This window comes from Piliocolobus tephrosceles, chromosome 11, assembly GCF_002776525.5.
Source record: "Piliocolobus tephrosceles isolate RC106 chromosome 11, ASM277652v3, whole genome shotgun sequence".
NCBI lineage: Eukaryota > Metazoa > Chordata > Mammalia > Primates > Cercopithecidae > Piliocolobus > Piliocolobus tephrosceles.
Window position 1 is genome coordinate 36,219,683 of NC_045444.1, and position 14,853 is coordinate 36,234,535.

Sequence of the window (14,853 nt, forward strand, 5' to 3'; positions counted from 1 at the left end):
TGGAAACCATTATTTTTGAAAGCATGTGGTTTCAATAGTGCATATTTGATTTATGACTAAGAATTCTTTTTCTCCATGCCATGTTAGTACCCTCATGTAATTAAATAGTTTTCCTTCGGAAACTTAGATTGGACGGAAATCTGTTCTACCAAGGTAGTGAACATGGCTTTGTCAAAATCTCTGTGTGTTTGTGAGTGTGTATGTTGAAATAAGTGCAGAACTGTGATAATAATGTGGACAACTTGGGTTTACAAAACATAAAAAATACGGAAAATAGGACATTTTCTTTCTTGAAGTTGAGGTAAAAATCTCTGTCCTTCCTCCCCACTTGGCAGACTGAGAAAGAATGCTGGTCTGAACAACTCAGAGAATCCTGAGTTTCAGCTGTACCTCAGTCTTGTCAAAATGACATGGGTGTGTGAGCTTAGCTGGATTTAACTGGATGTGAACCTGAGTACGTATTACAAATGCAAATCAAGTCTTCATTTTTTTCACCATAAAAGGTATGAACATAAATTCCAAAGCTGATTTTACATGAAATGACGTGGGATAACACTATTACTTCCTTTTGTGGACCTGTTTCTCCTCCCACAGGACGTAAAACTTCTTTACCTCTCTCAAAGCTTGTCAGTGCAAGCCCATCAACATTTACCTGTATAAACTTATAATTAAAAAATATACCCTAATCCTTTAGCAACTAATTCTATTGAGTATTATTCACCCTTTAGAAGAAATCCCTTAAAGATCTAAAGAGTGACAGCCTCATTAAATTTTCATTGCCCACCTTGATGCTTTTCCATTTTTGGAAGTATACTCTCACTTTTTCCTTTACATACAGGAACACAGAAAGAAATTCAAAGGAAGGTACCTTGAAAGAAGAATTTCATTAAACAATTATCAAATTAGAAAATTACATACTTAAATATCACACACACATAATAAAATGAGATATGCATGTGTTTGCATGTTTATATGAGGCTATACATATTCTGATATATATAAATATGCATAATTTTCTCATACAACATAATTATAGAAAATTATGTATCTAGCCAATTCGTCATCAGAACAATTTTCTTCATATTTTCTTTCTCCTTAGCTAGAATGGCCTATGATAACCCTACTTTCATCTTCTGCAGTTTCTCTCTCACTCACTGCCCTCCTCTGACTCTCCCCTACCGTCCTTCACATTTTATGCCTTCCTTGCAGTGCCAACTCCTTCCTCCTGCTCTGATTCTGTTCTCTCTCACCTACTTCCTGAGTCTCGGATACTGGGCAAGACTCCAACTGTTTGTGGATGGACAAAACAATTACATAGAAACTCTAATAGAAACAAAGAAGATTCCATCTGAGGTTGTGAATGGTTCTAGACCACGACTGGTTCTTTCCACCTGTTTATCATTCAGCCACGAAGAGGAGAATATGGCATCACTCTTAAGCAGCATTTGGTTGCCAAAGTGTGCTTCCATGCCAGTCCACTGGCTTACCAAAAGTCCAGTGTAGTCAAAACACTTCCCTTTAAAGCACCTCCACAGTCTACAAGAAGGGAGAGACTTCCAGGCCTTGGGGAGACAGCATTAAGGCTTAAGCTCAGCCTTGCAAATGTGTTCCGGAGTGCAAAGCAATACTCGGGGAACTCCAGCTCTGTCCCTACAAGCCTGAGCTCTAAGGAAGGCCATGGGAAATCCCCACCCTCAAGCTTAATGCACCACGCTGAAGCTGGCAGAGCCTGCCTCTTCCCCCGCTGCCACTGTCTCTCTACCCTGGCTCTCTCTCTACCCCGGCAAGACCTGCCAATCTCATATTCTTTCATCAGCTCTCTGGATAGCTACCTTTAGCCTGTCAGAGTGGATGCTGAAGTATTCAAACAGTTCCACCTTGGCTCATGGCTTAAAAAGTCAAGGTGGGGTTTTCTCAGAGATTTTCTTTTCCCTCCCCCTCTCCACTTCCCCTGTAAACTCACCGGGGCAAGGTTGAGGCTCCTATGACAGTATTTCTCAACCTTTTTTCTCACCATTGCTCTGAGCCTTTTTAGACATGTTTTTCCTAACACATTAGGATCAAGTTAACATTTCCCTGTAACAATTTAATACCACAGATGTATTGTATATCTGCTTATGTACTATATATATAATCTGTGTTTTATACATAACACAAGTTAGATGTTTTGACCCCTTCAAGAACCAGTCTTCACCTCTTGGAAGTGATATCATCCCCACTAAATGCGTGGTCTATGGATGTTTTGGTATGGCTAAGGTAAGGCTGACACTGAATTTGGTATAACCAAGGTCCCTAGCCTTTAGGCCCTTACCTGAGATATTCTTCTGTGCACACCATCTCACTGTACTCTTACAGCTCTAGTGTATTTCAGTTTGTATCCTCAACATTGGGAAGCACCAGGGATATCCACAGGGCTGCCTGGGTCCAGAGGTAGGGCTGTAGTGGAGATGAGAGTGGTGCAAAAATAACGAGTGTACAACATTATTGTGGAGTTAACCACCATATTATCCCAAAAGCATTCTCCTGACCTCAGGCCGATTGTTGCCTGGTTCTTTATCTAAAGACTTAGGGATACAGAGACATTGCACACCATATGCAGTGTTCCCAATATAACAAGGATTGATGATGAAGTGAGCTTACCTGGATTCCCAGCACAGGAAAGTTGGGGGAGAGTGGGGAGGAATGAAATGTTGTGGGCAGACCCAGTGAAGAGTGGAGAGACGATAGTCTCAGCATGATGGTAATAGGCATCACTGGCTTTTCTGGAAACCACAGACCATGTGATATGGTTTGGCTCTGTCCCCACCCAAACCTCATCTTGAATTGTAGTTCCCATAATCCCCATATGTCATGGGAGGAAACCAGTGGGAGGTAATTTAATCATGAGAGCAGTTACCCACATGCTGTTCTTGTGATTGTGTGTTCTCACAAGATCTGATGGTTTTTTTAAGGGGCTTTCCCCCTTTTGCTCTGCACTTCCCTTTCCTGCTGCCATGTGAAAAAGGACATTTTTGCTTTGCATTCCACTTTGATTGTAAGTTTCCTAAGGCCTCCCCAGCTTTGTGGAACTGCGAGTCAATTATGCCTCTTTCTTTATAAATTACCCAGTCTCAGGTATTTCTACATAGCAGTGTGAGAACAGACTAATACAGTAAATTATTACCAGTAGAGTGGGATGCTGCTATAAGGATACCCGAAAATGAAGCAACTTTGGAACTGGGTAACAGGCAGAGGTTGGAACAGGTTAGAGGACTCAGAAGAAGACGGGAAATGTGGGAAAGTTTGGAACTTCCAAGAGACTTGGAAAGCTCATAAGACAGGAAGATGCGGGAAAGTTTGCAACTTTCTAGAGACTTGTTGAATGGCTTTGACCAAAATCTGACAGTGACATGGACAATGAAGTCTAGGCTGAGGGGGTCTCACATGGAGATGAGGAACTTGTTGGAAATTGGAATAAAAGTTGACTCTTGCTATGCTTTAGCAAACAGACTGGTGGCTTTTTGACCTTCCTCTAAGATCTGTGGAACTTTGAACTTGAAAGAGATGATTTGGGGTACCTGGTGGAAGAAATTTCTAGGCAGCAAATTTTTCAAGAGGAAGCAGAGCATAAAAGTTTAGAAAATTTGCAGCCTGATGCTGCAATAGAAAAGAAAAATCTATTTTCTGGGGGAGAAATTCAAACCTGCTGCAGAAATTTGCATAAGTAATGAGAAGCCAAATGTTAATCACCAAGACAATGGGGAAAATGTCTCCAGGGTATGTCAGAGACGTTCACAGCAGTCATTCCTATCACAGGCCTGAAGGGCTAGGAGGGAAAAATGGTTTCCTGGGCCAGGTCCAGGGCCCTACTGCTGTGTGCAGCCTCAGCACTGTGTCCCAGCTACTGCAGCTGTGGCTAAAAGGAGCCAAGATGCAGCTCAGGATGTTGTATCATAGGGTGAAAGCCCCCAGCATTGGCAGCTTCCATGTGGTGTTGGTCCTGTGGGTGTGCAGAAGACAAGATTTGAGGTTTGAGAACCTCCGCCTAGATTTCAGAGGATGTATAGAAATGCCTGGATGTCCAGGCAGAAGTTTGCTGCAGGGGCAGAGCTCTCATGAAGAACCACTGCTAGGGCAGTGTGAAAGGGAAATGTGAGGCTGGAGCCCCAACACAGAGTCCCCATTGGGGCACTGCCTGGTGGAGCTGTGAGAAGAGGGCCACCATCCTCCAGGCCCCAGAATGGTAGATAATCTCTTGCATCAGCTTGACCTGGATGTGAGCTATAGAATCAAAGGAGATCATTTTGGAACTTTAAGGTTTAATGACTGCCCTGTTAGATTTCAGACTTGCATGGGGACTGTAGCCCCTTTGTTTTGGCCAATTTATCCCATGTGGAACAGGTGTATTTACCCAATGCCTGTTCCCCCATTGTATCTAGAAAGTAATTAACTTGCTTTTGATTTTATAGGATCATAGGTCAAAGGGACTTGCCTTGTCTCAGATGAGACTTTGTTCTTGAACTTTTTGAGTTAATGCTGGAATGAGTTAAGACTTTGGGGGACTGTTGGAAGGACATGATTGTGTTTTGAAATGTGAGGACATGAGATTTGGGAGGCACCAGGGGCAGAATGATATGGTTTGGCTGTGTCCCCAACCACATCTCATCTGGAATTACAGTTCCCATAATCCCTACATGTCATGGGAGGGAGCTGGTGGGAGATAATTTAATCATGGGGGTTGTTACTCTCATGCTGTTCCCATGATAGTAACTGAGTTCTCATGAGATCTGGTGGTTTTATAAGGGGCTTTTTCCCCCTTTTGCTTGGCACTCCTTGCTGCCACCAGGTGAAGAAGGATGTGTTTGCATCCCCTTCCATAAACCTCTTTCCTTTATAAATTACCCAGTCTCAGGTATTTCTTCATGGCAGTGTAAGAACTAACACACCATGCTTCCCTTTAAATATGTCTCCTCCTTGCACTTGGTCTATACAATGCTTCAAGGGATGGATATGGTCAGAACTGCACTTTAGGAAGCTCAACCACTATTTTTTAAATATATATATTTAATGACTTCCAATTGTCTACAAGGTGAAGTTAATTTTTATTAAACTAGCATTTTAGGACTGACATAGAATGATCCTACTTACTTATCTGCTACTGCTCTCTGCCCTGCAGTCTATATCCTCCTTGTAATATGAATTCTAAACTAATTATGACTGAAATACAACTTACATGCCTTTCCTGATGGTACGTTCTCTACATGCAATAATCTTCCCTTCAGTTGCCACCTATTCAAATCCTGCCCTTTTTACACATTCACGGTCAGCCTCTAGAAAGTAATTTCTGAATCCAAAGAGATATTAATTCTCCCTCCTTTGAACTCTCATTTCATTTCCTTGTACAAGCACAAAAGAGGAAATCAAATTATAATAAAAGGTAAAATTAGGTGTTTAGCTTCCCCACTAGACTTTGGAGTATCTGTGAATCTTATTTAGTGTCCAGGGCTCATACTGAGAACACAATGAAAGTACTAAATTTCTTGTGTTCATTCTGTTGGGTTGTTGCTTCTGGACAAGAATAGGAAAGAACTTTGCTGGAAACACCACTCTCAGATCCTCTCCTCTATGACTGATAACGAGTCTTGAGCTGACTCTAATACTAAAGACTACAGATTTATTTAGATAAGCAGAAGCAAGACACATGTTTCATTGCTGTTGCAGTCTGTCAACAAAAAGAGCCAAACTCCAGTCAAATATTTAGAGAGATTTATTCTGAGCCCAATATAAGCGACCATGACAAAGCCCTCAGGAGGTCCTGAGAATATGTGCCCAAGGTGGCTGGGGTGCAGCTTGGTTTTATATGTTTTAGAGAGACATGAGACTTCAATCAAACACATTTAAGAAATACACTGGTTTAGCTGGGTGCAGTGGCTTGTGTCTGTAGTCCAGCACTTTGGGAGGCCGAGGCAGGTGGATCACTTGAGGTCAGGAGTTCAAGACCAGCCTGTTCAACACAGTGAAACCCCATCTCTAGTAAACATATCTAAAAAAAAAAAAAATTAGCTAGACATGGCGGCACGTGCTTGTAGTCCCAGCTACTCAGGAGGCTGAGGCAGGAGAAGCAGTTGAACCTGGGAGGCAGAGGTTGCAGTGAGACAAGATCGCCCCAATATACTCCAGCCTGGGCGATAGAACAAGACTCCTTTTTTAAAAATAAACAAATAAATAAGTTCTGTTCAGAAAGGTGGGACAACTTGAAGCTGGATGTAAGTTGGGGGTGGAGGGGGTTTTCCAGCTTACAGGTAGACTTAAAAATTTTCTGGTTGGGGGGGGAGCAAGATGGCCGAATAGGAACAACTGCAGTCTCCATCTCCCAGCGTGAGCGACACAGAAGACCGGTGATTTCTGCATTTTCAACTGAGGTACTGGGGTCATCTCACTCGGGAGTGCCGGACAATCGGTGCTGGTCAGCTGCTGCAGCCTGACCAGTGAGAGCTGAAGCAGGGCGAGGCATCGCCTCACCTGGGAAGCGCAAGGGGGAAGGGAGTCCCTTTTCCTAGGCAGGGGAATTGAGACACACAACACCTGGAAAATCGGGTAACTCCCACCCCAATACTGCACTGTAAGCACACCGGCACACCAGGAGAATATATCCCACACCTGGCCGGGAGGGTCCCACGCCCACGGAGCCTCCCTCCTTGCTAACACAGCAGTCTGCGGCAATCTAACCGCAAGGCAGCAGCGAGGCTGGGGGAGGGGCACCTGCCATTGCTGAGGCTTAAGTAGGTAAACAAAGCCACTGGGAAGCTCGAACTGGGTGGAGCTCACAGCAGCTCAAGGAAACCTGCCTGTCTCTGTAGACTCCGCCTCTGGGGACAGGACACAGCTAAAAAATAACAGGGGAAGCAGAAGAGGCCTGTGCAGACGCGAATGACTCTGTCTGACAGCTTTGAAGAGAGCAGTGGATCTCCCAACATGGAGGTTGAGATCTGAGAAGGGGCAGGCTGCCTGCTCAAGTGGGTCCCTGACCCCTGAGTAGCCTAACTGGGAGACATCCCCCACTAGGGGCAGACTGACACCCCACACCTCACAGGGTGGAGTACACCCCTGAGAGGAAGCTTCCAAAGCAAGAATCAGACAGGTGCACTCGCTGTTCAGCAATATTCTATCTTCTGCAACCTCTGCTGTTGATACCCAGACAAACAGGGTCTGGAGTGGACCTCAAGCAATCTCCAACAGACCTATAGCTGAGGGTCTTGACTGTCAGAAGGAAAACTATCAAACAGGAAGGACACCTATACCAAAACCCCATCAGTACGTCACCATCATCAAAGACCAGAGACAGATAAAACCACAAAGATGGGGAAAAAGCAGGGCAGAAAAGCTGGAAATTCAAAAAATAAGAGCGCATCTCCCCCTGCAAAGGAGCACAGCCCATCGCCAGCAACGGATCAAAGTTGGTCAGAGAATGACTTTGACGAGATGAGAGAAGAAGGCTTCAGTCCATCAAACCTCTCAGAGCTAAAGGAGGAATTACGTACCCAGCGCAAAGAAACTAAAAATCTTGAAAAAAGAGTGGAAGAATTGACAGCTAGACTAATTAATGCAGAGAAGGTCATAAACGAAATGACAGAGATGAAAACCATGACACGAGAAATACGTGACAAATGCACAAGCTTCAGTAACCGACTCGATCAACTGGAAGAAAGAGTATCAGCGATTGAGGATCAAATGAATGAAATGAAGCGAGAAGAGAAACCAAAAGAAAAAAGAAGAAAAAGAAATGAACAAAGCCTGCAAGAAGTATGGGATTATGTAAAAAGACCAAATCTACGTCTAATTGGGGTGCCTGAAAGTGAGGGGGAAAATGGAACCAAACTGGAAAACACTCTGCAGGATATCATCCAGGAGAACTTCCCCAACCTAGCAGGGCAGGCCAACATTCAAATTCAGGAAATATAGAGAATGCCACAAAGATACTCCTCCAGAAGAGCAACTCCAAGACACATAATTGCCAGATTCACCAAAGTTGAAATGAAGGAAAAAACCTTAAGGGCAGCCAGAGAGAAAGGTCGGGTTACCCACAAAGGGAAGCCCATCAGACTGACAGCAGATCTCTCGGCAGAAACTCTACAAGCCAGAAGAGAGTGGGGGCCAATATTCAACGTTCTTAAAGAAAAGAATTTTAAACCCAGAATTTCATATCCAGCCAAACTAAGTTTCATCAGTGAAGGAGAAATAAAATTCTTTACAGATAAGCAAATGCTTAGAGATTTTGTCACCACCAGGCCTGCCTTACAAGAGACCCTGAAGGAAGCCCTAAACATGGAAAGGAACAACCGGTACCAGCCACTGCAAAAACATGCCAAAATGTAAAGACCATCGAGCCTAGGAAGAAACTGCATCAACTAATGAGCAAAATAACCAGTTAATATCATAATGGCAGGATCAAGTTCACACATAACAATATTAACCTTAAATGTAAATGGACTAAATGCTCCAATTAAAAGACACAGACTGGCAAACTGGATAAAGAGTCAAGACCCATCAGTCTGCTGTCTTCAGGAGACCCATCTCACATGCAGAGACATACATAGGCTCAAAATAAAGGGATGGAGGAAGATCTACCAAGCAAATGGAGAACAAAAAAAAGCAGGGGTTGCAATCCTAGTCTCTGATAAAACAGACTTTAAACCATCAAAGATCAAAAGAGACAAAGAAGGCCATTACATAATGGTAAAGGGATCAATTCAACAGGAAGAGCTAACTATCCTAAATATATATGCACCCAATACAGGAGCACCCAGATTCATAAAGCAAGTCCTTAGAGACTTACAAAGAGACTTAGACTCCCATACAATAATAATGGGAGACTTCAACACTCCACTGTCAACATTAGACAGATCAACGAGACAGAAAGTTAACAAGGATATCCAGGAATTGAACTCATCTCTGCACCAAGCGGACCTAATGGACATCTATAGAACTCTCCACCCCAAGTCAACAGAATATACATTCTTCTCAGCACCACATCACACTTATTCCAAAATTGACCACATAATTGGAAGTAAAGCACTCCTCAGCAAATGTACAAGAACAGAAATTATAACAAACTGTCTCTCAGACCACAGTGCAATCAAACTAGAACTCAGGACTAAGAAACTCAATCAAAACCGCTCAACTACATGGAAACTGAACAGCCTGCTCCTGAATGACTACTGGGTACATAACGAAATGAAAGCAGAAATAAAGATGTTCTTTGAAACCAATGAGAACAAAGATACAACATACCAGAATCTCTGGGACACATTTAAAGCAGTGTGTAGAGGGAAATTTATAGCACTGAATGCCCACAAGAGAAAGCAGGAAAGATCTAAAATTGACACTCTAACATCACAATTAAAAGAACTAGAGAGGCAAGAGCAAACACATTCAAAAGCTAGCAGAAGGCAAGAAATAACTAAGATCAGAGCAGAACTGAAGGAGATAGAGACACAATAAACCCTCCAAAAAATCAATGAATCCAGGAGTTGGTTTTTTGAAAAGATCAACAAAATTGACAGACCGCTAGCAAGACTAATAAAGAAGAAAAGAGAGAGGAATCAAATAGACGCAATAAAAAGTGATAAAGGGGATATCACCACCGACCCCACAGAAATACAAACTACCATCAGAGAATACTATAAACACCTCTACGCAAATCAACTAGAAAATCTAGAAGAAATGGATAATTTCCTGGACACTTACACTCTCCCAAGACTAAACCAGGAAGAAGTTGAATCCCTGAATAGATCAATAGCAGGCTCTGAAATTGAGGCAACAATTAATAGCCTACCCACCAAAAAAAGCCCAGGACCAGATGGATTCACAGCTGAATTCTACCAGAGGTACAAGGAGGAGCTGGTACCATTCCTTCTGAAACTATTCCAATCAATAGAAAAAGAGGGAATCCTCCCTAACTCATTTTATGAGGCCAACATCATCCTGATACCAAAGCCTGGCAGAGACACAACAAAAAAAGAGAATTTTAGACCAATCTCCCTGATGAACATCGATGCAAAAATCCTCAATAAAATACTGGCAAACCGAATTCAGCAGCACATCAAAAAGCTTATCTACCATGATCATTTGGGCTTCATCTCTGGGATGCAAGGCTGGTTCAACATTCGCAAATCAATAAACATAATCCAGCATATAAACAGAACCAAAGACAAGAACCACATTATTATCTCAATGGATGCAGAAAAGGTTTTTGACAAAATTCAACAGCCCTTCATGCTAAAAACGCTCAACAAATTCGGTATTGATGGAACGTACCTCAAAATAATAAGAGCTATTTATGACAAACCCACAGCTAATATCATACTGAATGGGCAAAAACTGGAAAAGTTCCCTTTGAAAACTGGCACAAGACAGGGATGCCCTCTCTCACCACTCCTATTCAACATAGTGTTGGAAGTTCTGGCTAGGGCAATCAGGCAAGAGAAAGAAATCAAGGGTATTCAGTTAGGAAAAGAGGAAGTCAAATTGTCCCTGTTTGCAGATGACATGATTGTGTATTTAGAAAACCCCATCATCTCAGCCCAAAATCTTCTTAAGCTGATAAGCAACTTCAGCAAAGTCTCAGGATACAAAATTAATGTGCAAAAATCACAAGCATTCTTATACACCAGTAACAGACAAGCAGAGAGCCACATCAGGAATGAACTTCCATTCACAATTGCTTCAAAGAGAATAAAATACCTAGGAATCCAACTTACAAGGGATGTAAAGGACCTCTTCAAGGAGAACTACAAACCACTGCTCAGTGAAATCAAAGAGGACACAAACAAATGGAAGAACATACCATGCTCATGGATAGGAAGAATCAATATCGTGAAAATGGCCATACTGCCCAAGGTTATTTATAGATTCAATGCCATCCCCATCAAGCTACCAATGAGTTTCTTCACAGAATTGGAAAAAACTGCTTTAAAGTTCATATGGAACCAAAAAAGAGCCCGCATTGCCAAGACAATCCTAAGTCAAAAGAACAAAGCCGGAGGCGTCACGCTACCTGACTTCAAACTATACTATAAGGCTACAGTAACCAAAACAGCATGGTACTGGTACCAAAACAGAGATATAGACCAATGGAACAGAACAGAGTCCTCAGAAATAATACCACACATCTACAGCCATCTGATCTTTGACAAACCTGAGAGAAACAAGAAATGGGGAAAGGATTCCCTATTTAATAAATGGTGCTGGGAAAATTGGCTAGCCATAAGTAGAAAGCTGAAACTGGATCCTTTCCTTACTCCTTATACGAAGATTAATTCAAGATGGATTAGAGACTTAAATGTTAGACCTATTACCATAAAAACCCTAGAAGAAAATCTAGGTAGTACCATTCAGGACATAGGCACGGGCAAGGACTTCATGTCTAAAACACCAAAAGCAACGGCAGCAAAAGCCAAAATTGACAAATGGGATCTAATTAAACTAAAGAGCTTCTGCACAGCAGAAGAAACGACCATCAGAGTGAACAGGCAACCTACAGAATGGGAGAAAATGTTTGCAATCTACTCATCTGACAAAGGGCTAATTTCCAGAATCTACAAAGAACTCAAACAAATATACAAGAAAAAAACAAACAACCCCATCCAAAAGTGGGGAAAGGATAGGAACAGACATTTCTCAAAGAAGACATTCGTACAGCCAACAGACACATGAAAAAATGCTCATCACCACTCGCCATCAGAGAAATGCAAATCAAAACCACAATGAGATACCATCTCACACCAGTTAGAATGGCAATCATTAAAAAATCAGGAAACAACAGGTGTTGGAGAGGATGTGGAGAAATAGGAACACTTTTACACTGTTGGTGGGATTGTAAACTAGTTCAACCATTATGGAAAACAGTATGGCAATTCCTCTAGGATCTAGAACTAGATGTACCATATGACCCAGCCATCCCACTACTGGGTATATACCCAAAGGATTATAAATTATTCTACTACAAAGACACATGCACACATATGTTTATTGCGGCACTATTCACAATAGCAAAGACTTGGAATCAACCCAAATGTCCATCAGTGACAGCCTGGATTAAGAAAATGTGGCACATATACACCATGGAATACTATGCAGCCATAAAAAAGGATGAGTTTGCGTCCTTTGTAGGGACATGGATGCAGCTGGAAACCATCATTCTTAGCAAACTATCACAAGAAGAGAAAACCAAACACCGCATGTTCTCACTCATAGGTGGGAACTGAACAATGAGTTCACTTGGACTCGGGAAGGGGAACATCACACACTGGGGCCTATCATGGGGAGGGGGGAGGGGGGGGGGATTGCATTGGGGAGTTATAACTGATATAAATGATGAATTGATGGGTGCTGACGAGTTGATGGGTGCAGCACACCAACATGGCACAGGTATACATATGTAACAAACCTGCACGTTATGCACATGTACCCTAGAACTTAAAGTATAATTAAAAAAAAAAAAAAATTTCTGGTTGACAATTGGTTGAGTTCATCTAAAGACCTGGGATCAATAGAAAGGAATGTCTGGGTTAAGATAAGAGGTTGTGGAGACCAAAGTTGAATCATGCAGATACAGCCTCTCCAGGTAGCAGGCTTCAGAGAGAATAGACTGTAAATGCTTCTTATGAGACTTAAGGTCTGTGTTGATGTGGATGCTGGAGAGGTGTAATGAGACATGTCCAACTCCCACTTCCCTTCATGGCCTGAAACAGTCTCTCAGGTTAAATTTTAAAAGAGCAGCCTGCTGAGGAGAAAGTTCATTCAGATGGTTGAGGGGGCCTTAGAATTTTATTTTTGTTTTACAAGTGTTCTTGTTTCGTTTTGCTTGCTTGCTTTCTTATATTTCCTTGAGGAAAAAGGAGTTGGTAGGACTGATGAGCCATGTAACCTGGATGGTTTGTCCTTTTGTATCTTAATACAAAGACTACAGATTCATTTAGATAAACAGAAGCAAGATACATGTTTCATTGCTGTTGCAGTCTGTCGACAAAAAGAGCCAAACTCCAGTCAAATATTTAGAGAGATTTATTCTGAGCCCAATATGAGCGACCATGACAAAGCCCTCAGGAGGTCCTGAGAACATGTGTCCAAGGTGGCTGGGGTTTTTTTAACTCCTATTTACTACAAAGCTTAAAATAGCCCCTTTAACTGCAGCTAATGGCAATCCTTCACATGGGTTACTGGGCCCAACAACCCAACTCAAAGAATCATTTGTTTCATCTTTCCATTTTGCTTCGTTTATAAAATTTTGCCAGATGATAGTTTTCTGGGTAATTTCCTTGCTGTCCAGGCCCCTCAGATTATTTAAAGTTAAGCAGTGTAGCTGGATGCAAAACTCTAGCTTTTATTATGTGTATAGAAGATAGATGTTATTGTTGTTTGTTTGGGATATTTTTACATTGTTTTCAAAGGGACGGGTCATATCCAAATCAATTGGAAAAATAAACTTTCTAGGAGACAGTGTTCAGATGAAAGTCACTTTATGCTTGGGATTGAACAGCAAAGCAGTTGAAATTTGAAGTGTATTGTTTTTGTCTCCCCTTTCGGTAACCATGGGAATAGCAGAGTAACTTATATACAAAGCTTGTGGGAAGGAATAACCTTGGAAATTCTTGTACTGAAGAATGATTTAAACCTTGTTGTGACACATGAATCACTGGGTGGTGCTTTCTGTCAACATTCTTTGCTCTTCTGAACCAGAAAAGCCAGTATCTGCCTGGTTACTGGTGGTGCCACTGCTGCTGGGAAACAGAACTGTGACAGTGGAATTCTTCTGAAATCATTTTGAAATAGTTGCATGCACTTAGCAAATCCCATATAATATTTTTCATCACAGGTATCTTTTGGACATATTATTGATATTCTGCACTATAAAAAAATGACATTTTGAACAACTTAATTTTTATTAACTCAGAGAAAGAAAAAATATTTCAAGAAATTATTTTAACACCAGAACAATATCTAGGCATTGTATGTGATGGAATATTGTATTTCTTTCAGTTAATTTTAATTCATTATCTTCAGTCTGCATCTCTTAGAGAAGATACATATATATATTTCATTTTTTAATTCAAGTGATTTGAAGTGTTCTTCTTTTCTTTTGTGGAAATTATTGCTTTGTATTATACCTTCTCTTCAAAAACAAGATTAAATGTAAAAATATATTAAAGATGTTCTAGAGTTTATTAAAGTAGGTCTCTGTAATGGTTTTTGCCCATTAAATAGGAAGATAAGGGTCTGAGAAAAATATGTGGCTAGAACATGCAGTCAAACTAATTTTTTTATTTTCTTATCTGAATATTTTATCAAAAATCATTTTGTATTTTGTTTGCTGGTTGTATTCTTTGCATAAGAACTTGCACATCACACTTCAGATTACATTTATTGATACAACTTCACTATAAATCATTCCTCTGACAATTCCACAAGCACAGTGGGCTCACACCTGTAATCCCAGAACTTTGGAAGGCCAAGGTGGGAGGATTACTTGAGGCCAGGAATTCTAGACCAGTCTGGGCAACATAGCGAGAGTCTGTCTCCACCAAAAACAAACAAAAAAACAAAAATAACTTTAGAAATATATTTTTATACATTAATAGGTTATACGAGCTTTTCCTTCACTGGCTCTTTTATTTTTATCATTCCTTCACCAGCTTTTTTTTTTTTTTTTTTTTTTTTGCTAAAATGCTAATACGTGTTCATCTAAGACAGCATGTTAAATGTCTAAACTCAGAGGGCACCTTTAACCCCACTTTCCCCATGCCCAAGCAAAGTTTCCAAACATCATCACCTTGTGCTGTGCTATGATACTCAGTCATAGGAAATCTCCTAATA